The 25,020-nt window shown below is 43.5% G+C and overlaps 1 protein-coding gene across 1 annotated transcript in view; it reads right to left on the reverse strand.

Moving 5' to 3' along the window:
- The window catches only part of B4GALNT3 (beta-1,4-N-acetyl-galactosaminyltransferase 3), a 539,452-nt gene that overhangs the window by 274,403 nt on the left and 240,029 nt on the right, over nt 1-25,020 (reverse strand). The window lies entirely within an intron of this gene.

A 25,020-nucleotide genomic window follows, 5' to 3' on the forward strand; every position in this document is an offset into this window, starting at 1 on the left:
GCTGTTTGCCTACCTTGAAGCACAGAAGCATCCTGGACTTCTTAGCGATTTTTATGCATAGGTAGGTGTCTGAGATCCAAAGACACATCAAGTGTCTACACATGACAAAGTGAAGGGAAGACTGCACTTTGGCCATTTAGAAGGTTTCTTTGAGGCAAAGTTAATTTAGGCTACTCAAGTGGTGCATAGGCCTGAGGGCCTATGCATTTTGGGTTTCAGAAAAGCAGGCTGACTAATAACCTAATTCATTTTAGTCTGGTAAGACCTCCTGGACGACTCTGCTTTATAACAGCTAATAGCTCTTTTCTTTATTCACTCTTTTGATACAGTGTGACACCTGGAAAGAGGGCAGAGAGGGGATGTGGAGGGATGTAGAAGGGAAATGAATAACCTCTGGATATTACTGTCCTTATGCATTTGTCCTGCATGATAGTCAGCCATGCCTGCAAACAAGTTCATAGATGTTTACTAGGCCAATGACTATGAGGCCTTTTTAAGCCTAGCCATATACATCCCAAATCTCTGACAAGTTCTCGTACCCTGGATAAGTGCAAGCAGGGGCTTGGGAGATGAAACAATTATATGCAGGAGAATGAGAGATTAACTATTTACAGGCTACCTGTGTCCATTAGAGATACAGGTGCCAAAGCAGGGATGAATTTCCTGTTCTCCATCCAGTTCCCAGGGTACACCTGAATTAGGTTAGGGAGGAAAGTACAGTTGTGTACACTTACCATAAATGTAGATGTTCAAGTGTATTCATTGTTGCAGTCATCACATTTGGGTTATCCTTCCAGGGGTAGCCCTCAGTCGGCCCGAATACCAGAGGCTTAGTATTTCTGCATCGGTTGCTGTTGCTCCAGGACTGACTTCAGGTCGTCAGTGGTATAAAATCAGGCAGCCAATGCCATTGCATCAGTTTTTCTTGCCCTAGCTGTCAGGAGCCCCCCCCCCCCCCCCAAATAGGGAGCCAGGTTATGGTGGAAAAACACCACCACTAGGGAGTAAATACCAAAAAATCCCTGTAAGGATAGAGGAAGAGAGAGAGAAAGAGACAAGGGGAATGGAGGGAGGGAGGGAAACCAGGACTGCAACATTGAATACACTCTAACATCTACATTTATGGTAAGTGTACACAACTGTACTATGTTCTTAGTGTTTCACTGCTGCAGTCACCACATTTGGGTTGATTCCCAAAACTGAAGAAAAGGGTGGAGGCAGCCAAGAAGACTGTGGGCTTGCTAGGATGCCCTGCAAGACTGCGGTGGCAAAGCCTGCCCTGGATTTGGAGAAGATAGGCAGGTGGTAATGCTTGGTGACGGTATGAATAGATGTCCATGCTGCAGCCTCCAGGATGTCCCTGGTGGGGACCCCCCTAAGAAAGGCTGCAGAGGTGGAGGTTGCTCTGGTGGAATGTGTCCTGACCTCTGTTGGGGGTGGTTTCCCATGCTGTCTGTAGCTGAAATGGATGCAATGTGCTATCCATTTGGAGATTGTTTGTTTGGATACGGCCTTGTCCTCTGCTCCTACTGTGAAGCTGACTAGCAAATGATCAGTTTTTCTGAAAGATTTAGTCCTGTCCAGATAGAATCTGAGCTGTCTGTGCACATCTAGAGAGTGCAGAATCCTTTCCCCCTTGTTTCGTGGGTTAGGGGAAAAGGTGGGCAAATGTATGGATTGGTTGAGTGCCACACTGGACACCACTTTAGGACTGATAGATGGGTTAGTCCTGAGTGAGACTCTGTCAGCATGGAAAATGATGAAGGGCTCTACAGCCATGAGTGCTTGTAGCTCTGATACTCTTCTAGCTGAAATGATGGCCAGAAGCAAGGCTGTTTTCCAAGAGAGAAATGTTAACTCTGCTGAAGCTGCAGGTTCAAAGGGGTGTAGGGTGAACTTTTCCAACACAAAGTTCAGGTCCCAAGCTGAGGCAGGAACTCTTCTGGGTGGCCTTAAGTTGTTAGCCCCTCTTAGACACTGTTTGATGAGAGGGTGTGAGAAGAGAGGAGGTTCTGTGCTGTAATGAGCAGAGATGGCAGAGGCATGAATTTTAATAGAAGAGAAGGATAGACCCCTGTGTAGTAGGTCTGCCAGGTAATCCAGGATGAGAGGTAGGGAAGGCTGTGCCATTCCGGCTCCCTTAGCCTGGATCCAGGTGCAAAACCTTTTCCACTTGTCAGCACAGGACTTCCTAGTGCTGGGGCATCTGGCTTCACGTATAACATCTAGGACTTGTTTGCTCAGGCCGGCAACTTGAGGGGTGGTCAGGCAATAAGCCAGGCTGCCAGGTTGAGGGTTAGCAATTGGGGATGCAAGAATTCCCCATTCCCCTGGGTCAGGAGTGTTGGGATCTGTGGTAGGTGCCATGGTGGCCGGGGTGACAGATTGTGCAGCAGTGGATACCAGTGCTGGTGTGGCCAGTCTGGGGCAATCAGGATTGCCCTCGGTTTTTCCTCCCTTATTTTGAGCAGTACCCTTGATATGAGTGGTAGAGGGGGAAATGCATAGACTGAGAGGTTTACCCACTGGAAGGACAGAACATCCACTTTCCAGGCCTTGCTGTGAAGTTCCCTGGTGCAGAATTTTCTGAGCTGATGATTGGAGTGAGAGGCAAAGAGGTCGAACTTTTGGGGTGACCCATTTCTGGGTTACAAGGGTGAAGGTTCTGTGGTCTAGCTGCCCCTCGTGTGGGTCTAGCAAGTTGTCTGCCAGAGAGTTTAGAGAGACTGTCAGGAATTGTGCTAGCAGGTGCAGTTGCATGGCTAAGGTCATGTGCCAAAGGGTCATGGTGAGCCTGCAGAGAGGATAAGAGTGAGTCCCTCCCTGCTTGATATACCACATCACTGTGTTGTTGTCTGTTTTGATCAGTAGAGGCCCCGGGGAGAATAGGGGTCTGAAGGCTGTCAGGGCATGCTGAACAGCTAAAATCTCTTTTTGGTTGATGTGCAGATGTATTTGATTTGGGCTCCAGTGGCGCTGAATGCAGATGTGCACCCCAGGCATAGTCTGATGCATCTCTGGTGAGGGTCTGGGTGCCGAGGGGTTGTGAGAAAAGAAGTCCCTTGTTGTGGTTGCAAGCTGCTGCCCACCAAAGAAAATCTTTCCTTAGACAAGGTATCATTGGTATGAGTTTCCAGGTCTTGAGAGTGTTGACACCAAAGGCTTTTTAGGTACCATTGTAGTTTCCACATCTGCAGTCTAGCATATGAATTATGTAGGATGCAGGAAGCCAAGAACCCTAGAGCTTGCAGGATTTTCCTTGCGATTAACTGGGTTCTGGTGGCTAGATGAAAGAAGTAACCTGTCAGATAGGCTTGTTTTTCTGGAGTAAGGAATGCCATCTGGGATGCTGTGTCCAGGCTTGCTCCCAGGAATACAATTTTTTGTGTGGAAACTAGTTTTGATTTATTTTTCATTGATAGTATACCCCAGGGAGGTCAGTAGGTCCTTTACAAAAGTCCGGTGCTGTAACAGCTTTTCCTGACAGTCTGTCTGAATCAAGCAATTGTCTAAGTATGGGTAAATTTGAATATTTCTTTGTCTGCAAAAAGCAATGGTGGGAGCAAGGCATTTTGTGAAAACTCTGGGAGCAGTGAATAAGCCAAAGGGAAGTGCAGAGAACTGAAAGTGCATAGATCCTGCCATGAAATGAAGATATTTCCTGCATGATTCCCTGATTGGGATGTGTAAGTAGGCCTCTTTTAGGTCTAGGGTGGCTAACCAAGCATCCTTGGAAAGTATTGGTAGAAGTTGTTGGAGGATGCGCATTTTGAAATTTGGTATCACCAGAAAGGTGTTTATAATGGATAGACTGAGGATGGGGTGCCATGTGCCCTCTTTTCTGGGTACCAGGAAGAATCTGGAGTAGAAACCTTGGCCTATCTGTTCTGCAGGAACATGCTGTATTGCCCTCATGGAGAACAGGGAAAGGACTTGCTTTTTGGCCTCTGCCCACTGGCTTGGAGGAAGATCTGGGAACCCTTTTGGGGTTGGCGGAGTGTGGAAATAAATTTATATCCCTGGGACACTATGTTGAGGACCCATCGGTCATTGGTAATAGTGGCCCAGTTGCTTGCGTGGAAGGAGAGTTTTCCTCCTAGGGGCACAAGCAGGTGGACAGAGGTAAGGGGTGGAAATGTAAAGTCATTGTGAGTTCTTAGCATAAGGGGGGGTGGCTTTGCACTCCCTGTTTCTGAAGAGATGGAACTCCATTGCTTAGATTTCGGCATTTCCTGGGGCTGCAGTCTCGGGGGTCTGCTTCCCCTGGGTTTGGGCTGAGCTGGCCTGGAGGGGGCAGGAAAGAACCAGTGCTTGGAGGGGCAATGCCTACTGAACCTCAGAGGCTGGGCCTGTAAGTCTTTAACTGTCTGCATAGATTTAGTTTTTACTTCCATCTTTTTAAGACCTCTTCTGCCTTGGTGCCAAATAAGTTGTTTTTGTTCAGTGGTGCATCCAATAATTTGGATTTGACATGGTCTGGCAAGGTCTGTTCCTCAAGCCAAGCATGCCTTCTAAGGACAGAACCAGTGACTGCTGCCCTGCAAGATGCTTCTAGGGCATCAAAGCCACACTGCAAGATGTACTTAGTTACTTGACTTGCAGAACGCATTAGCTCTTGTAATTCTTTACTTTCTGCACAAGCAGGAAAGAAAGATATTTTTTGTTTGAGGAGTTCCATGATATGCTGCTGATATGTGTGGAACTGCAAGTGGAACTGACAATTTAACACTCTAATAGCAAGAGTAGCAGAGGTGTATACTTTTTTACCCCATCTGTCTAAAGCTCGGGAATCCCTATCTGAGGGGGTGGGATTCTTAGCTGAAGTTGCTTTAATTCCTTTAGGTCCTTGAGAGATGACCTCTGGGTCAGCAGTAGGATTTTTGAAAAGAAATTTGTGAGAGTCAGGGACTCTAATACCTGTCAGGTTTCCTGGGAGCAGGAGGAAGGGTGTCAGGAGTTAAAGTAGATTCCATAAAAACATCATCCACAACATCCAGGACAGGAGGAATGGCCAAAGGTCTGTGCTGTGGTAAATCTAAGAATTCCCTGAGACGTTTTTTTTTTGACTGAGGATAGTCTTGACATTCCCACTGGAAATGCTCCCTTAATGTATGAAGGGTCTCCCCAAATGAAAAACTCTTTGGTGGAGAGGCAAAAGGAATGGATTCCTCTGCATCAAAATCCTCATAACCAGAGAGGGGTTGCATATCTTCATATTCAGATGCATCAGAGTCAAAGGACTCCTGTTCAGATAAAACTACTGGGGACAAGTCTTTGTTTCTTTTGGAAGGGGTAGCCTGGCTTCCCCTAATAAGCATAATAAGGTCTTCCTCCATTTTAAGCATTTGAGACTGAGGCAAGGAAGCATGTGCCTGAGCTTGAGTTGTCATTTTTTTGGGTGTGGTTCATACCCTGGACCTTAGAACTGAAGATGAGAAAGAAGTCGTCAATCTGGGTCGAGTATCAGTAGTGCGAAATACTTCCTTGGAAGCCAGTGCCTGCACAACAGCTCCGGACCCATCCAAGGTAGAGACATCCACACGATCCTTAGTCAAAGAAGAGTCTCATGGTATACTGGACTCTGAAAGGGTCTCAGTAGCGGCCTGCGAATCCACAGAAGCAGGCATCAGGGTCTGCGAAAGTGCCTCACTGAGGACCACTGAACTGGCAACTAGCTTAGTGGAAGCATCATCTGCAGTTTTGGACCTGTGCAGTCTGTCTCTGTCTTTATCCTTACATTTTTTCAGAAGATCGGTAGTCAGATGGCTTAACAAAGCCATATCGGAATTCGAGGACTGAGAGCAAAAATATCTAGCTACAATAAGGGCCCAATGACGTATAGTTCTGGCATTGAACAAAGTACAAAAGTGACAGCAGGGGACGTCGTGGTCTGGGCCTAAACAGGTGATGAAGTAAGAATGGAAGTGTCTGTGTGGTATTTGCTTTCCACAGGGGAGGCAATTGTTAACTTTTTCTGACATCGGTTAGAGCAAGAAAAAAGGATCCCCAATGGGGTACTTAGCTTTAGAAGACTTCAACTTCAATTCGAAAATGAAAACTCAGGTAGCGGCCGACCGGCACTCGTGCGAACTGCTTCTGCTTCAGGCTCCTCGGCAAGAAAGACTGATGTAATAGTGTCAGCTGCCTGATTTTATACCATTGACAACCTGACGTCAGTCCTGGTGACAGCAACTGACACAGAAATACTAAGCCTCTGGTATTCGGGCCGACTGAGGGCTACCCCTGGGCAGGATAATCCAAATGTGATGACTGCAACAGTGAAATATGAAGAACATCTCTACTTTACATGAATGGGGAGCTAGTTGCAGAGACAGGGTAGTCTCTGGGATACATACCTGTTCTTTCCAGCAGGTCCTATCTGCATCACAGCAAGGTTTAAGTCTTTAGAACAGGTAATAATTCTGGTGCAGTTTCTTTTGTGGATATGCAGAAGGTCCAGCGGAGTGAGGTCTGACAATGCCTTCTATGCCAGTCATAGATCACCCCTCAAAAGCCTGCAGGAGACAGAATACAGGGATAGAGCCTTGAGGAGGTATGCATAGGACACGTTACTTATGCCCTGTATTCTTTTAGTGAGGAACCTCTGAAGAAGTCTCAGTTGCAGGATATGCCTGGTTAGGTACATACCAAAGGGGGCATTGTACTCAATGGTAGGTCTGATGAATGCCAAATACAGTGAACAATGACCTCCTTGGACCTAGATGTGATACCTTTGTTTATAAGTTGCACAACATGGAATGATTTCCTCACTACTATACACACGTGATGGTCAAAGACTGATTACCGTGTATGTGTGTTCCCATGTCTCTGACCACTGGGTCAACTTTTAGGGGTGTGTTATCAATATGAAACTTAACAGGAATGGATGACTTCCCAAAAGATATTATTATGCATTTCTTGGCATTTATTTTTAGTCTATGTCAGCCCTTCCTGAAAAACATTTGTGTTAGTTGGTGATTCAATGACAGCACCTAATTCGCAATCATCTGCAGATTTAGTCAGCCAGAGGCCACTGACATTACCCTTGACTTCAGAGAAGTAAATGCCAAAATGAGTGGTCCCAGGACTGATCCCTGAGAGCACACAGCTTATGACTGGCCTCTTTGTAGAGGTGGACTCCCCAGTTCTAACTTCCTGGTTACTGTCTGTCAGCCTGCTGGCTATCCACACCAGGTGGCATAAGGGTTTGTACCTAACCTCTTAAGTTTGTCAACAATGCCAGAGTGGAGGATTCTGTTACATGCCCTGGCCAGGTCGAGGTAGGCAGTGGGAACCATTTTGCCCTCATCCACTGCTTTGGTTACCTTCTCAAAAAAGTCCACCAGGTTGAATAGGCATGACTTGCCCTTGATGAAACCAAACTGGGTTGAGTCCAATGGAGGAATGGACAACCCTTGACTGCCTCCAGAGTGGAACAGCCAGGCTAGGTCTCAGGAATTACACTGCTGTCTCGCAAAGGAAGACCAGGTTACCCCTGCTAATGATGACTCTTACTACCTTTTAGGTGGTAGCATTCTGAAAGTTACCACAGAAACATTGGCTCCTACTAGGTATCTGTTTTTTTTTCATTGTTGTTGCTACTGCTTGTGCTGAAATCAGAGCTGACAGGGGCTCCATTGCATCCTGCAAAACGTGTACAGCACTGTCTGGAATTTAACAACAACAGTGGTAAGGGCTTTATCTTCCTTTTCTAAGTTGTCTAAGGGGGCTTTAACGCTTAAACTGAAAACAGCAGATTCATAGAAGGGAGCACTGGTAAGGCTCATATTCTTATCTTCAACGAAGGCAGTCAGACACAGCCAGTCATGATGGCATACAGCTATACCACTGTCTGCTGCCAAAGTTTTACCACTGGATGAATGGTGTACCAGTTTCATGATAAGATTGGTCACTAATGTCATAAAAGTCATCTGTAACTGTAATCTTAGTTTAAGATGTCTGTTCAGCATCTCATCCAAATAACTGCCTCACTTCAGCTGTCAGGTCTCACTGAAATCTTAACATATGAGAGAATTATTTATTGCCCCTGGTAAAAATGTCAGTGATGCATAAATGTAATTCCTAAAGCCTTCCATGGCTCCAGATTCCTTATCCTAGGGATGAAAGGCAAGACTCTGTAGTGATACAGCCTTTTTAAGAGCAAGCAGAATGGAATCAGTTTTGTGAGTCTCCGTCAAACAGTTCTGATCTTTGGAATGGAGTAGGATCTTGTCTGGTCTGCTTTGGATGAGTACAACCACATCAAGGTTTTCCCATGCAGACTTTACTAGTCTAAGCATTTTGTTTACAGGAAGAAGGGTGTGGGGTCTAGAAAGCTTCTTGCAGGAGCTTTTGTGGAAAGGCCAAGGGATCAATGACCCATCCCCTGATCTGTCCTCTGTCTCTTCATTTCAAAACCTCTCTAAATATGGGGTTATCTGAAGAAAGATGAGGGGGGATCTGCATCTTCTTTGTCCTCAATATATGGTGTGGAAGACTCTGGAAAAGTCCACTTGCTTCCTTTTCTCTTGAATGTATACTTCATACCAGACTTCTGACATGATGAATCTAATTATAAAGAAGCTTGAATTCATCCAGATATCTGGAAATGATCCTGCAGGTCCAGGAAGGAAAGTAACTGTAATACAGGCCAGTATTTTGGTGGGTATACAAGCAAAGAGGGTTGCAAATGCAGACCATTTTGCATAAAACATGTCAACACTGAAGGAGTACTTGAGACAAAAGGCATCAGACCCTGCTGGCACCAACACAGACCATGTTAGCAAGGAGCCTGACCCTGACCCTGACAACCTCATACCTGACAGAAGGGTTGGCAAATTCTTCAACCCTGTAACTAACATTAACAGCATTGATTTGGAAACTCTGACATCTGACCATTTCAGGACTGGCCTTAATATTAAGAAAACTGGCACCAAGCTCAGCTCCAAAGGATTGACGTCTAATCTTGAAACATTTTCAGCATCACCATCAAGGACATTTACACTGAAGTAAAGTTAAAATCAAGAAAACTGACCTCAAATACTGTGATCTGACACAGAGACCACAGCCAAAGCCAAACAAATCTGCCACCACTTAGACTGGCGCCTATTGGTTTGACTGTAGCTTCCTCAGAGCCAACACCAAGATGACGGCTAGTGAGGAAATTAGTGAAGATTTTGCTGAAATGGTAGGTAGTGACAAAGTACTTGAGGAAAAAGGCAACAGGTACTCTGCTGAACCTTCAAAAATGCCTCCATCAGCTTTTCATAGTCCATCTCTGGTGGAGCTTTACAGCAGCATCTAAAGGACCTTGCTAACAAAGAATCTTGCACTTAAAATATGACACACCTCAGTATTAAATAAGCCATGCTTTCAGTTCTAACCAGCTTAACAAGAGACACTTCAGTCAACAGTTTAAATGGTAACTTAGACGCACCAATAGACAATTGAGCAGAAGCCAATATCTTCCTTCATTCTAAGATTTCCCCTAAGTTTTACCCTTTTGTCTTTGTGCTCATGCCTTGAAGACTCACCCCAAAGAACCAGTGGTTCAGCCAAGGAGGTCAAGGGAGCCAACTAACAACCAGTGGTTCAGCCATGGAGGTCAAGGGAGCCAACTAACAACCAGTAGTTCAGCCATGGAAGCCAAGGGAGCCAACTAACAACCAGTAGTTCAGCCATGGAAGCCAAGGGAGCCAACTAACAAGCAGTGGTTCAGCCATGTCACCAAAGCAAATGACACACAAAATTCTGCCCCACGATGAGCATTTTGTAAATCCACATTTACAGTTTTAAAAGATTTGTTATCCATTATTGAAGTGACACCAGAAAACAGCTCTGCCCCTCAATGCCAGTAAACAAAGGTGGAAACCTACAAATAAAGACAGTGGAAAAGATAGCATAATACTATAAGGATGGGGAAGTGATTAAAAAACATCAAAGGCCTTTTGGGCACAGTTTCAGTTAAGTAAAACAATGGAGGAAAAGAAAAAAAAAGAAAAAAGTTCTCATCTGAAATTATGTTGAAAATAAAAGGGAAGTGAAAATGGGTAAAAAGTGTGCAGATTGTACTTAAGTCAGCCACTGTAGTCAGAGAGCATGTGCACACAAGTCAGTCAGTGTGAGTGCTAGCTTTAATGGAGATGCACATGTGAATGGGTTAGAAGTAACGAGTCAGTCAGTAAGCATATGAAGTTCGAAGTTTATGTTCCAGTTACAGCTCCTGATGTGTTTATGCACAATAAATGACTTGAACCCATCCCGTGCCTCACTGTCTCATTCGTATACGAGACATGTGACATGGTGTCAAAATGGAATCCAAAGTTGAAGCAGCTCGCAAACTATGAGGCACACAGTTAGAAGTGGAGTAATAAAGACAGCGAACTAACAAACAGGTCAGCAGTTATTCGAAGGTACTTTAATTTTAAAGGATTTTCAGTTGACATACATGTGGCATAGCATTTAAAGAGTTCAAAATAATTTCCAAGTTATTTGAAATATCTGAGATAGTGACATAATAATTAAAGTGTTTGAAATAATCTCTGAAGTGTTTAAAATGTTAGACAAGGCTAAAATGCCTGCATTTTTTTGCAATGTATGACTTTTTCGCAATTACTAAGACTTTTCGAAGTGTTTGAAGTGTCCATAGTGTTCGAGGTAGTTGCAGTTAAAATAAAGCATTTTCAGAGAGACTGCTGTGCATTTGAGCATACTTACAAGCACCATGTCTATATTTATGTTTAAAAGAAATTTCTTGTTATGGCAGAGGGATTTCGCAGGCCCGAACTGCTGGTGTTTGACAATATTGCAGAGTACTGGCGAGTGTTTGAGCAAGAATATAACATTTACATACAGGCTGCATTTTCTGATAAAGACACACATACAAGAGCATTTATACTTCTCCAGTTACCTGGCTCAGAAGCCATTGCACTAGAATGTTCATTTGTGTTTCCACCTGCTGTGTATGCAGGGGAGGGGGGAGAACCACCATACTGTGATACAGGATGAAACGTAGGAACAATCAGCGTGCTTAAAATGTGAATTTAGAGAACTGTGTAACCCTCAAGTGAACATTACAATGGAAAGGCAAAAATTTACGCAAAAAAATCAAAAGCCTCTCAAAACTATTGCAATATATTACCGACTTAAGGAATAAAGCAAAAACCTGTCGATTTGGTGATCTACGAGATGAGTTCATAAAAGACAGTCTTGTATGTGGTGTTAATGATGCAATGAGAAAGATTTTGCTTCAAGACAGTGAATTAACATTAAGCAAAGCCATAGAGATTTGTCAAATACGTGAGCTTACAGAAAAGCATACGGATATGCTCACAAATGAGAAAAGCATGTTTGCAGTATCTGCTAGTGCAAATGTTGACAGTGCACAGCAGCAGAAAGTTAAGATGAAAAAGAAATATAACCGAGAGCAGTGCCCCGGCCAACCTCAATGTACACTGTGGCAATTGTGGAGGCAGTCACGAACTTAAACGGGAAGTGTTTCGCTTTTAGTCAGCAATGTCACAAATTTAAAAAGTGGAATCATTTCAAAAGGCTTTGCAAGTCTAAAGTGTCAAAGACTTAGGTTAGAAGAGAGTATCCAAAGAAGCAAGTAGATCAGATTGAGACTGCAGCAAACTCTAAGAGCTGTGAGCAAACTTTCTATGCTGATGGTGTCTCTGCGATCGAGGAAACAGTTAATACAGCAGACTATCAACTGTCAGCAGAGAGTGAAATATTTTGTACTGTACAAATTAATGGGAAACTTGTACAGCTTAAAGGATCTGGATCTACATGCAAAGGAAACACTGGATCTACATGCAATGTTATATCACCACAAATGTTCGCTAAAGTTGGTGAGAAACTTGATTCAGCAAAGTGCGCAAAACTAGTTGCTTATGGTGGTGAAGAGATTCAAACTGATGGCGCAGTAGTTCTTTCATGCCACCATGCTGGAAACAGCTATGACTTGCAGTTTTACATAGTCAAAAGACACGTGTAGTCACTGTTATGCCTCAAAGACAGTCTAAAATGTGACTGATTTCATTTAATAAAAAGGTTTATCATATAAGCATGAACAACAATGATAATTTTACACAGAATAATTTTAATGAATATGCTGATATTTTCAAAGATTCCAGTAGCAATGCAGAATAAGTAAAAGCAGAACAAGATAAAATGATGAATTTAGGTGTCCTTACTCCAACAGATGAACCGTGTGAATAGGTATCCTCCACAGTTGCAGCTCATAGGTTGGTACTAGGCTATCGGCCCTAGGGCCTATACAAGCCTAGACATAACAATTCCCTGGATATCTCTTCCCACAATATTTACTTCCCTGGACCCATCTAGCAGGCAACTGACATGATCCCCGGGGTGAATTTCCTATCTCCCATCCAGTCGTCAAGGTTCCTTTGGAAGAGGGCCAAGGAGGCGCTCTGCTTGACATGTACGGGTAGTCTATTCAAGAGTATGGGGAGTCTCTGGGTCAGGAACCTATCCCTCCAGCATGTTTTGTTCATTGTGACGACAAGGTTTAGACGATAATCAAATATGTATTGATCCAAGAGATTTAAACAAAGCAATTAAACGTCCTCATCATCCAATGCGCACAGTAAAAGAGGTAGCCATTCTCATGACAAATTCCATTGTTTGCTCAGTCTTAGATGCAAAAAGTTCTTACTGGTAAATTTCACTGGATCGCAAATCTTCATTATTAACTACATTTATTACACAATTTGGTAGATACAGATTTTTAAGAATGCCATTTGGAATCAGTTCTGCCAGTGAAGTCTTCCAATGTGCCATGGAACAATTTTTTTTCTGGTTATCCATGTGTTATTACAGTAGACAACATTATTGTTGGAAGCAATGGTGAAGACGAACATGATAGAAGTCTCAGGAAAGTTCCAGAGCGTGCATGTGAAGTAAATCTTAAACTTTTTAGTTTTAGCACTCACATCTGTTTCTTTGAGCTCAGCACTTGTTCAGAACTCATAAGCACTAAATAAGCTACAAATGACTACAGCACTCAACTTTCCTTACTTGTCTAGAGGAAAACAGTTTTTAGTGCTTAATAAATAAGCATCTATGCAGGCATGTCTAAGAGTCAACTCCCGGCGTTTTCTCCTGTCTACGTGATGAATCTGGGCATCTTGGGGCAAGGCAGCAATTGCCTCACGTACACAAACAACCCTCTCCTCCTACCACCCAACACTACAACCTGTGAGAGATGCACTTATATAACCAAACTGGAAGCAAAGCTCTCTTTACCCAAGACTGGACTAGACAGTCAAGAGGAGAAGGTAAACACTTGCACCACACCACACTCATCACATAGTCCCTCAAAACCTACACCACCAAAACACACACACACAGCAACACAAAACACACACACCTACATTCGCAGAGGCTCTCAATAAAAATCTGCTCAAGCAACACAGGCCTCCAAAGCAGAAACACATGCAACCTCAACCCCCCCCCCCGCACACAACCCAAATGACACACAGCCCACAAACTTAGTGTGTCACTCAACCACAGCCCAAAAGGCATAACAACATACCCAACACGCTAGTCATAGGTGACTCTATAATCAGGCACACTGATGTTCCACTCACCAGGCTAAACAAGGAGACAGTTACTGTCAGCTGCCTGTCGGGTGCCAGGATCTGCCACATAACGCACACACTCAGGTCACTCCACAACAAGTACAAATATGACTCTGTCATTGTCCATGTTGGTGTGAATGACCTGAGATGTACCGCCCTGGACTACATGAAAAGAAACATGGAGGTGCTCTCTGATCTTGTAGCCCAAACAGGTATGACCCTAGCCCTGAGTAGCATCCTGCCATCACCCAGAATGATACCACAGTACAAGGACAAAATGATTGACTTCAACAACTGGCAAAGCTTCTGGTGTCATTCTAAGGGGATCCAGTATCTGTCTGCCTGGGATGACATGATCAACGGACCATGATACTTTGCCAGAGATGGCCTGCACCTGTCGCCCTTGGGATTCAGGATACTGGCTAGGGCTCTTGCCACACCTATAGTGCCTTTTTTAGGCAAGGTTTAAATGACAAATTCACCACCGTAACAGGTACAAGCAAGCAAAATCTGATGGTAATGCTGCTCAATGCTAGAAGTCTAAACCTCAAAATGCATTCATTCGAGGCACTCCTTAAAATGGAGAACATCGACATCTGTGCAGTGACAGCGACCTGGTTCAAGGCTCCAGAGAGCACCCCTGCATTACCAGGCTATAATTCATACCACACATTTCAGCCACCTAACCTGGACTGAAACAATGAAGGTGTGTCCATATTCATTAAGGATATCCACACCTCCAAACTAGTTGCTCAGCATAATGCATCCGAGATTATCCAAGTGCAACTAACTCTGGGCAAGACCACAATCCAAATTGTAACTTGCTACAGACCCCCCACAGTGCCCCAGCATTCCCACTCCTCATTTCTTGATACACTGGAAAATATTAGGGTGCAACCCAACACCCTAATAATGGGCGATTTCAACTACCCCACCATTAACTGGAAAAAGTACTCATGTACCAACTCTTTTGCTCAACGTTTTCTGGAATTTATAAATTCCAACACCTTGGATCAACTTAGCCACACCCCTACCAGGGGCAGCAATATCTTAGACCTGGTCATAACCAACATGGGCGACCAGTGTTCCACACCAGAGGTCAATTCCTCGTTGGTCAGATCCGACCACAAGCTAATCAGCCTAGACATCCACAACCTGTCCCCACCCCCCATTAGAGAAACCACTGTAAAAAATTTATCCAAAGCCAACTTCACACTTTTTAAGACAGATGTGGCAAACTTCATGATACCCATGCAGACGGACAACAGAGGTACAACTGCTGAATCCTACACAAACGTACTTTATAAGCACTTACAAGAGTGCATGGATTGTGCTATCACTAACAGAACCAAGATGCTATCCTCCAAAAAAAGGAAATCAATCTGGTGGGTCCCCTGCCACAAACAAACTCTACAACAGAAGAAAGAAACTGTTGCAAAAAAAAAAAAAAAAGAGTAAAATCCCATGACTGGAAGAACTCCCTGGTCAGCCTCATTAAGAAGCTGAGATCCTTTATAAAATCCTCCAAAGCTAGTTATGAAAACAAAATCGCCACCGATTCTAAAGACAACCATAAAGCATTCTATAGCTATGTCAAGAATCTCAATGGCAACAATCAGATCTGCTCTGAGTTACAGCACAATGGCACTAAATATACAGAACCAACTGATATTGCCAACATCCTGGCAGATAGGTTCAGTGCTAACTTTGCCCCCCCCCCCTCACCCCCTAAAGGGCCCATCTCTGTACTGGAAGAATGCAAAGTTCCTGTAATCACGGCTGCACAGATAAAAAACACACTCTCCAAAGCCAGGAACACAGGATCCATGGGACCTGACAACATCCCAGGCTGCGTTCTACATGAACTACAGAATGAACTGGCACCCCACCTAAACACCATGTTCAGTCATAGCCTCATCTCAGGCCTTGTGTCCACTGAATGGTACACAGCGACGGTTATCCCACTCCACAAAGGGGGAGCCACCCAGGATGCATGGAACTACCGCCCCATTAGTCGAACAAGCCTGGTCTGCAAGGCCATGGAACGCATCATCATGGAACTTAGAAACAAAGACATTGATAATCTCCAAACTCTGGACCCCACCCAGTTCAGGTTTGTAAAAGGCAGATCATGTCTCCTAAACCTGACTGACTTCTTTGAAGCAGTCAGTAAAGCCGTAGCTGAGGGTAAGGTGGTTCACACAGCCTATCTGGATCCCACCAAGGCATTCAACACCATCCTCCCACTCTGGAATTATAGATAAACTCACTAAACTAGGTATAAATCCCTATGTCACAAGATGGGTTGCCAACTGGCTCACTGACAGAACTCACACTGTGAAAGCAGCAGACTCCAAATCCGACTTCAGACCAGTGACAAGTGGAGTACCACAGGGTTCAGTCCTGGGTCCTCTCCTGTTTGGCATCTACTTTTCTGAAGTACAGGCTAATACAGAAGGTCTTTGGATAACAAAGTTCGCAGATGACTGCAAACTAGGAGCCATAATTGAAACTCCTAACGATGTGGACATCCTACAAAAGGGCCTCACTGAGACAGATGCCTGGTATCAAAGCCATGGCCTCAAGTTGAATGTCAAAAAGAGCAGTGTCATCCCCTTTGGTAAAAACTCTGTACCCATGAGCTACCACAGAGGTAGTAGTCTATTTAACACCGAAAGTGTGATAACAGACCTTGGGACACAGGTGGAAAGTAGTCTCTCCTTTGATAATCACATTGCCACAGTAGTCTGGAAATCCTTCTATGTGGCACACCTCATCACAAAAGGTTTCTCATGCAGGAAAAAAGAGGTCATTATTCCCCTCTACTCATCACTCATTAGACCCATTATAGAGTACAACACCCCTTTTGGTGTGTACCTCACAAGACATCTACAACAACTGGAAAGGCCACAGAAATACCTCACAAAGAGGATTACCAGCCTCAAACAGATGCCCTACGCAGACAGTCTCAAAAAACTCCAGCTTTACTCTGTCGCATAACGCCTACTTGGAGGCGATCTCTGCCTAACATACAAAGCTATGTCAAACCCACAGCTGTTGGACATGCTCCACTTAAAGAAATCCCAATCCCTCCAAGCTACATGCTCTAGGGACCTAAACCTTGTCACCACAATAAACAGAACATGCTGGAGGGATAGATTCCTGTCCCAGAGACTTCCCATACTCTGGAACAAGCTACCTAGTTATATCAAACAAAGCTCCTCATTAGCACTCTTCAAGAAAAATCTTGATGACTGGATAAGAAATAGGAAATTCACCCCAGGGATCATCTCTGTGGCTCTGCTTGACAGGGGTACAGGAAAATAATTTTCTTGGGTGGCGAAAGCCAGGGCACCTTTTTGGGTAGGCTTGTATAGGCCCTACGGCCGATAGCCTTGTACCTACCTATGAACCTATGAATCCTAGGAAATGTAAATTAAAACTGAAATAAGTTACTTATGTAGGACATTTGTTTACCAGTTCTGGTTTACAACCAGATCCATCTAAGCAAACAGCAATTCTTGAGATGCCAGTTGAAGAGAATGTCATATCTTTATAAGGTTTTCTAGGTATGGTCAGCTATTTAGGAAAGTTCATCCCAGGCTTGAGTGAGCTTTCTGCCCCATTATGTGAGCTGACACACAAAAATGTACACTGGTCTTGGTTGGAACAACACCAAAGAGCATTTGATATTCTGAAGAAGAACGCTGACAGTTCACCACATTGAGATATTATGATTTTCACAAACCTGTAACTAACTCTTTCTTGTGATGCTTCAAAGTACAGCCTTGGTGCAGCATGCCTTCAAGAAGGCATATCAGTAGCCTATGCATCCAGAACTTTAACTCAAACAGAGATGCATTATGCACAAACAGACAAAGAACTTTTGGCAGTAGTGTTTGCATGTTCGAAGTTCAATGATTATATTTATGGAAGACCTGTCCAAACAGAGACTGCTCACCAGCCACTAGTGGCAGTTTTGAAAAAGCCAATGCATACCACATGATGTTAAAATTGCAAAAGTGCAATTTCTGTATTGTTTACAAAAAGGGCAAATACTTGCACCTTGCTGATGCTTTGTCAGTGCACCCAGACAAATGACAGAGCAGCATGAAAATGAAACAGGAGACTTTGAAGTCATGGAGGCTTGACGAACTAAAAAAAATCACACAGCTGCAGACTCAGTTGTCCAGAAGATGAAAAACATTATCAGTGAAGGATGGCCAATATGACAAACCAGTTTACCACTTGACATTCAGTAGTATTTTCCATACCGAGACGAGCTCATCATGATGGAAGATGGAACCATCATGAAAGGTGCAAGAGTGGTAATTCCTAAAGCCTTACAACAGGAATATATCAAAATGTTGCATCATGGTCACCCAGGTACTGATTCAACCAAAAGAAGGGCAACACGCATTGTATTTTGGCCTTCTATGTCCAAAAATATAGAGAAGGAAACTCTAGCATGTTCAATTTGAAAGAGCACCAAACCCCATCAACAAAAGAACCGCTTCAGCTATATCAAATTCCTGAATTACCACGGTCAACGGTTGCTACAGATATTTTCAAATGGAATGATCAACATTACTTGGTGTTTGTGGACTCTTACTCAAATTGGTCTGAAATTGACCTACTTCCTAACTTGACATCCAGCACAGTCATTACAAACTTGAAGAGACATTTTTCTGTCCATGGTGGTCCGCACAGTCATGTCTGACAATGGTGAACACTTTACAAGTCAGCAGTTTAAGAAATTTGCTGGGTCTTGGGACTTTGATCACAGTACCAGTAGTCTGGAGTATCCACAATCCAATGGGTTAGCTGAATGTATAGTTCAGAGTGCAAAACGTTTGTTGGAGAAATCCAAGAGATGGTACCGATGTTTTCCTTACCTTATTCAATCTCAGAAACATTACTCGAGATAACTTGCTTGGTTTGCCTGCTCAGAGATTAATGTCCAGACAGACTAGAAATACTCTACTAATCAGTAAACAATTGTTAGTACCAAATACAAAGAACAACAGAGTGGTCAATGCTAAACTTTCAAGAAAATGACGGTCACAAAAGCTGTACTATGATAAGACCAGTAAATCTCTTAAGACTATTACTACAAGAAGTTGTGAGAATGCAAACATCTAAAAGATACAACTGAATGGGAATCGTGAAGAATATTCATGAAAAGCCAAGAGCTTACATCATGCAATTGGAAGGAATGGATTTCAGATGGAATTGAAGACATGTTACCTGTCTCTGAACTAATGACACAGTAGACTGCCTGTGCCAATGACTAATTCCTAAAGTGACTCTACACCTGTTCAAATTCAAAAGGACAGTGTGCTTCCATGAGTAATTTTGATGTAATCCCTGATGTTCCAGTTATGAAAGAATCCTCAGATACTGTCTCTGTTGCTAAACCCAGTCAAAGTTTCTAAGTTACCAGATTGGGTAGAATTTCCAGACCAAATCCAAAATACACAGCAACCTGGACTTGAATTCAGTTTTGTTTGTTAAAATGCTGACATAATGTTTAGCTCTCAAAAATGTCTTTGTTCTCCTATTTTGCATGTCGAACAAAATTAAAGAGGGAGGATGTAGATCATTGTGCATACTGTACCTAGTCAGCCACTGTTGTCAGAGAGCATGTGCATATAAGTTACTGACCAAGTGCGAGATCAGTGCAATTTTTGTATAGCCAGTCAGTGTGAGTGCTAGCTTGAATGGAGATGCACATGAGTGTATTAGAAGTAATGAGTCAGTCAGTAAGCATATAAAGTTCAAAGTACATGTTCCAGTTACAGCTCGTGATGTGTTTATGTACAATAAATGACTCAAGTCCATCCCGTGCCTCCGTGTCTTATTTGAATACATGAGGCATGTGGCAGGTTCAGCCATGGAGGTCAAGGGAGCCAACTCTGCAGTAGTGCTTGAAGCTGAAGCTCCAGTCTAAATAACTTCAATTTTTTTTTTCCATTTCTAATAGTGATCAGAGTAAAGGTTTCACAGATATCATAAGCATCAGGAAAACTTCTTCAACAAAGCAAATGGCACACAAAATTCTGCCCCACAATCAGCATTTTGTAAGTCCACATTTACATTTTTAAAAGCTTTGTTATCCATTACTGAAGTGATACCAGAAAACAAGCCTGCCTCTCAATGCCAGTAAACATAAAAGTGGAAACCTACAAATAAGACGTAGAAAATATAATATAGTACTATAGGGATGGTGGAGTGGATAAAAAACATCAAAGGCCTTCTGGGGAACAGTATCAGTCAATTAAAACAACAGAGGAAAAGAAAAAATAAAAAGTTATCATCTGAAATTATGTTGAAAATTACAGGGAAGTGAAAGTAAATAAATACAGAGTAGAGTAAACAAAAGTACAGTTGTATACCTACCATAAATTTAGATGTTCGAGTGTATTCACTGTTGCAGTCATTACAATTGGGTTATCCTGCTGGCAGGCTACCCGCAGTCGGCCCGAGTTCCAAAGTCTAGGTCTGGCATTGGTTGCTGTTGCCTCCTCCCTGACGTCAGTGCGCCAGGGGTATAAAAGATGCAGTCAACGCCATTTTCTTCAGTTTTTCTTGCCCCAGATGTCAAGTGCCCCTAAAAAGGTAGGCTAAATTATGCCAATAAGCATGCATACACAAAAACAACTTTTCCTTCATCTACAAGCAAATACACCACATAGGCTGTATAGAATAGAGAAGTACAGATAAGTCCCAGCAAGGAAAAGGGGGATGGTGGGAGGGTAACCTGGACTGCAACAGTGAATACACTTCAAACATCTACGTTTATGGTGGGTCCACAACTGTACTATGTTCATCGTGTTTCACTGTTGCAGTCATTACAATTGGGTTGAATCCCAAAGCTAAGTTGGGGAGGCTGGTGCTAAATAGGATTAGGAGAGGCTATTAGGCTCTGCAGAACTGCAGTGGCAAAGCCTGCCCTGGATTTAGAGTAGAGTTGTAAGTGATAGTGCTTTGTAAAAGTATGCACTGAACTTCAAGTTGCAACCTCTAAGATGTCTTTGGTTGGTACTCTTCTGAGGAAGGCTGCTGCTCTGGCTGAATGTGGCCTAGTGGCCTAATGCCCTTAGGCACTGATTTGCCATGCTGTGAACAGCAGAAATGAATGCAGTGGCCTATCCACTTTGAAAAAGTCTGTTTTGAGATAGGCTTTCCTTGCGATCCTGCAGCATATGCCACTAGAAGTTGTTCAGTCTTTCTGAAAGCTTTGGTTCTGTCCAAGTAGAAGCGTAGCTGCCTGTGAATATCCAAAGAATGCAGAAGTCTCTCACCCTTATTCTGTGGGTTTGGGTAAAAGGTAGGCAAATGAATTGTTTGGTTAAGGGCCACACTGGACACTACCTTAGGCATAAATGTAGGGTTTGTCCTTAGAGAAACCCTGTCAGGATGGAAAATGATAAAAGGTTCCACAGCCATGAGTGCCTGTAACTCTGAAACTCGTCTTGCGGAGGTTATTGCTAGGAGCAGAGTTGTTTTCCAGGATAAGAAGTTTATATCAGCTGCAGAGGCTGGCTCAAACTGAGGCAGTGTGAGTTTTTCCAAGACATAGTTGAGGTCCCAAGCAGGAATTAGTGCTCTCCTTGGGCCCTCTGCAGTACTGCCTTAGTAAAGGATCAGAAAAAATAGGTGGTTCTGTATTGTAATGAGCTGAAATGGCAGAGGCATAAATTTTAATTGATGAAAAGGAAAGGCCTTTATCCAGTATCTCAGTTAAGTATTGCAAAATCCGAGGAATATTTGGAACAGTCTTGTCAATACCTTGTGCCTGATTCCAAGCACAGAATCTCTACCATTTTTCTGCATAAGATTTTCTGGTGCTAGGCCTCCTGGCCTCCAAAATAACATCCATCACTGCTTTAGAGAGAGGTGCGTCTTGAATGGCTACATTATCCGCCATGCTGCCAGGTTTAAGGTCCTGAGTTGGCTGTGCAGTATCTGACTGTCTTGTTGGGTCAATAAGTGAGGAATTTGAGGTAATGTCCAAGCTGGGCATTGAGACAAGTTCTTTAGGATTGGGTACCAGTGCTGGTGGGGCCAGTCTGGGGCAATCAGTATCATTTTTGGCTTCTCTTGTCTGACCTTGAGGAGTACCTTGGGGAGGAGAGGCAGAGGAGGAAAGGCATATACTGTTAGGTTTTAACAGCTGAAAGATAAGAGCATCCACTTTCCATGCTTGCTTGTGATAAGTCCTTGTGCAGAATCTCTGTAGTTGGCAGTTGTGAGGGGAGTCAAATAAGTCTATGTCTGGGCGTCCCCAGTTCCTTGTTATCATGCTGAAGACTTGTGGATCCAATTTCCACTTGTGGGGATCCATTAGGTTTCTGCTTAGTTCGTCTGCCAGAGTATTTATCCTTCCTGGCAGGAATTGTGCTTAGAGATGAACTTGGTAAGTCAGTGTTGTCTCCCACAAGTTCATAGCTAGTCTGCAGAGGGGGTAAGAATGCGTGCCCCCATGCTTGTTTATGTACCACATGACTGTAGTATTGTCTGTCTTTATCAGTAGTTGTCCTGGATGAAGTTGATCCTTGAAGGCTGTCAGGGCATTCTGAACAGCTAGCATCTCTTTTTGATTGATATGTAGATGCATTTGACTTGTGGACCATGTGCCCTGAATACATCTTCCTGCCGTATGGGCCCCACAGGCATAATTTGATGCATCTGTTGTCAATGTCTGCCTGGCTGTAGCTAAGGTGAATGGCTGTCCCGTGTTGAGGTGACAGGCTTTTTCCCACCATTGAAACTCCTGTTGCAGGCAGGGAATGAGGGTAATTATTGTTTCCAGGCTGTGGCAATGTTGAGTCCAAACACTTTTCAGATACCATTGAAGTTTCCTCATATGCAGTCTTGCATTTGGAATTAGCAGTATGCAGGATGCCATGAAGCCCAAAGCCTGCAGAATTTTTCTTGCAGATAACTGGGTCTTTGTTGCCAATATTTTGAAATAAGTAGTCAGTTGTCTGTGTTTGTCTGGCATGAGATAAGCCATCTGGGCAGTTGTATTTAAGCTTGCACCCAGGAATATTATCTCTTGAGAGGGTACGAGCTTTGATTTCTTTTAGTTTACTGTGTACCCTAGACCTGTTAGTAATCTTTTTACAAATGCCAGATACTGTAGTAGGATGCCCTTGTTCTCTGCTTGAATAAGGCAGTCGTCCAAGTAAGGATATATTTGTATTCCTCTTTGTCTGCAAAATGCAATTACTGGTGCCAGGCATTTTGTGAAGACCCTGGGCGCAGTAGATAAGCCAAATGGCAATGCAGAGAATTGGTAGTGCATTGAGCCAGCTATAAATCTGAGGTATCTTCTGCATGATTGTCTGATTGGGACATGCAGGTATGCCTCTTTTAGGTCTAAAGTAACAAGCCAAGCCTTCTTGCCCAGCATGGGCAGAAGCTGCTGCAGAGTTAAATTTTTGAATTTTGGAATATCCAGGAATGTGTTTAGGATAGACAGGTCCAGTATTGGTCTCCAGGCTTTGTCCTTTCTGGGTACAAAGAATAGCCTTGAGTAAAATCCTTGTCCCTGTTCTTGCTGCGGTACTTGCTGAATGGCTCTCATGTTCATGAGATATGAAACTTGTGCCTCTGCCCATTGATTGCGTGGCAGATCTGGCATACCGTTTGGCCTTGGCAGAGTGTGAAAGTGGAACCTGTAGCCTTGAGATTCGATATTTACGACCCATTTGCCCTGGGTGATCATGTGCCAATTTTGCCTAGGCCTCTTAACAGGAAGGGGATGGGAACCCTTGATCAAAGTAATTAGGTCTTCGGCCATTTTAAGCATCTGTTTTTTTAGGCATGGAGGCCTGTCCAGGAAAATGCTGTACTTGTTTCTTTGTCTTTAGAGCTGCTTTAGTCTTTGCCTTTGAAGCTGAAGTTGGCTTTACATATAACTGTGAAGGCCTGAAAACACCCTCAGAAGCAGATGCCTGCTCAACGTCTCCGGACCCATCTGAGGGAATAGTTTCCGAGTGTCCAATACCTTGAGTTTCCAGTGGCCTAGTCGGCTCCACGTTGGAGTCGGAAGCGGCCTGTGGCTCTGAGGTAGCGGGTGGCAGGGGCTGCGAAAGTGCCTCACTGAGAACCGGCGACAGGCCTAACAGAAGCCTCATCATCGGTTTTGGACCGGATGCCTGTCCTTTTCTTTTTCTTTGCACTTTTTATAAACTCCGGTAATCAGCTGTTCAGATGGCATTATAGAATTGAATCTTCTGCCAAAGTAATGAAATGCAAAATCGTACCGACACTTAATAGTGCGTTGGTTAAATCTAGCACAAAACCGACAACTAGCAACGTCGTGGTCAGGAATACAGTAAGAATGAAAATCCTTATGAGGTATTTGCTTCCCACAAGAAATACAATTATTAACTTTTTCTGACATTGGTCTGGAGGAAGAAAAAAGTTTCTCCAATGGGGTACTTAGCTTTAATGAAGACTTTGGATCTGAAATTCGAATTTGAAAATCTCAGGAGTCGGCCGACCGGCACTTGTGAACTGCTTTTGCTTTGAGCACCACGCGGCAAGAAAGACTGAAGAAAATGGCGTCGGCTGAATCTTTTATACCCCTGGCGCACTGACATCAGGGAGGAGGTGACAGCAACCGACGCCGGACCTAGACTTTGGAACTCGGGCCGACTGCAGGTAGCCTGCCAGCAGGATAACCCAATTGTAATGACTGCAACAGTGAAACACGATGATCATCTCAATGTTCCTTTTCCTCACAAAAATATTGAAAAGACAGTGTAGTCCATATCCCATTCCCTGATACTTCTGCTGCATTACATAAAAAGAAAGATCTGGAGAAGTATTTTTTTATAGAGCACTGTAAGTAAATGGGAAAGGTTGGTAGCTGGGGAAAGTTTCAGACGCTGAGTTGCCTAACGCCTAAAGGTATTTGTTTGCTGTTGATGAGGACAGACTTATTCATACCAAATCTTGGAGTTAAGAATATTTCATAACTTTACAAAAGGAGGACAATACTTTGGGAAACAAATGAAGTGTTATACATACGAGATGGTGAACAATCTGGAACCTGTTTCCTCTCTGCTGTTGAAATGGGAAGTATGCTGCAGTGTGGTCATGTTTACTGCCTAGGGAGCCAAAGAGAACTAGGGGGGTAATAACTAACTGCTTGCAAATCTGGGTATGACCGTGGATACCCCCACAGTTCTTTGTTACCATATGTCAGTCATTTCTCTCAAATGTCCCTGATTTTGGCTCAAATTTTGTTCTATTGATCCTGATCCTTTGTAAAACTGATGAGTTGGGAAAAAGGGTGGGTTACACTTCACAAATACTGACAAAAAATTAAGTTATAGGCTTCTTTCACACCAGAAAATGCATGTTAATCCACATTCTGTTAGTCTGACAAATTGTGTTAACA

Source organism: Protopterus annectens, chromosome 11.part0 (genome assembly GCF_019279795.1).
Source record: "Protopterus annectens isolate FY-2018-M chromosome 11.part0, PAN1.0, whole genome shotgun sequence".
Lineage (NCBI taxonomy): Eukaryota > Metazoa > Chordata > Ceratodontiformes > Protopteridae > Protopterus > Protopterus annectens.